This window comes from Sinocyclocheilus anshuiensis, unplaced genomic scaffold, assembly GCF_001515605.1.
Source record: "Sinocyclocheilus anshuiensis isolate Anshui unplaced genomic scaffold, SAMN03320099.WGS_v1.1 scaffold1422, whole genome shotgun sequence".
Lineage (NCBI taxonomy): Eukaryota > Metazoa > Chordata > Actinopteri > Cypriniformes > Cyprinidae > Sinocyclocheilus > Sinocyclocheilus anshuiensis.
In genome coordinates, this window is record NW_015558633.1 from 256475 (window position 1) to 257494 (window position 1020).

The window sequence follows — 1020 nt, forward strand, 5'->3', positions numbered from 1 at the left end:
TACAATGTATTGTTGGCTATTGCTACAAATATACCCCAGCGACTTAACACTGCTTTTGTGCTGCAGGGACACAGATATACTTTTGTTCATCAAGGACGCATTAAACAAAAGTGATTCATTTATAACAGGGATGGGCAACGTGTACGGCCCGCAGTGTCTTTTAGTACGGCCCGCTGGATAATATTAGACTCAGATGATAAATTTTAAAACATTTGAAAAGCAAGTCACGTAAAGATTGCTTTCAGTTTATGACAAAACGTCTAAATTATAAGAGGTCTTTGGGGACGGAAAAACAAGAATTGCTATATGGATTAATATGACGATTAAACTTAAAGGCTGTGATTTCACTGAATAAACTTGAGCGCTGTGCTACTTTGTGTACCGCGGTTACCGGGGAAACCACTGTATTTCTGCCGTTCTGAAAGCGCCTCCTGCTGGCAGAGAACGAATCTGCTTTTTCAATAAGCCCTTCTGCTATTTTTGCTACATTTTTAAATGTGAACCAGAGGATCGACAAAAAGCTAATGCATTATAAAGATCTAAACAATTAAGACACTAAGATATATTTATATGGTATTTAATATAATAATTAATTGATAATAATTGTTTAAATTAATATAATAATTGATACTTTTGACTGATCCCGAACTGCACGAGTTTTATACTTAATAAAATCTTTAAAAACAAATGACATTAGTTATACTTTAATTTCCTTCAATAAAAAGGAAATTGAGTAAGACGGTGTAAAAGGTGTGTGGACTTGGATTAGTAATCTGGCCGCTTGGTATAAAGGAGAAAAAATGCTGGCCCTCGTCACTATCAAAGTTGCCCATCCCTGATCTATAACGTATCAAAATATTTCTATTTCGAATAAATGCTGTTCTTTAAAACTTTATTCATCTGTGAATCCTGAAAAATAAAATGTATCATGGTTTCCACAAACATATTAATGTTTTCAACATTGATAATAATCAGAAATGTTTGTTGAGCAGCAAATCAGCATATTATACTGATTTCTGA

The 1020-nt window shown here is 33.7% G+C and overlaps 1 protein-coding gene across 1 annotated transcript in view; it reads left to right on the top strand.

Moving 5' to 3' along the window:
- Positions 1-1020, top strand: part of LOC107680828 (transmembrane protein 181-like) — a 19217-nt gene that overhangs the window by 8263 nt on the left and 9934 nt on the right.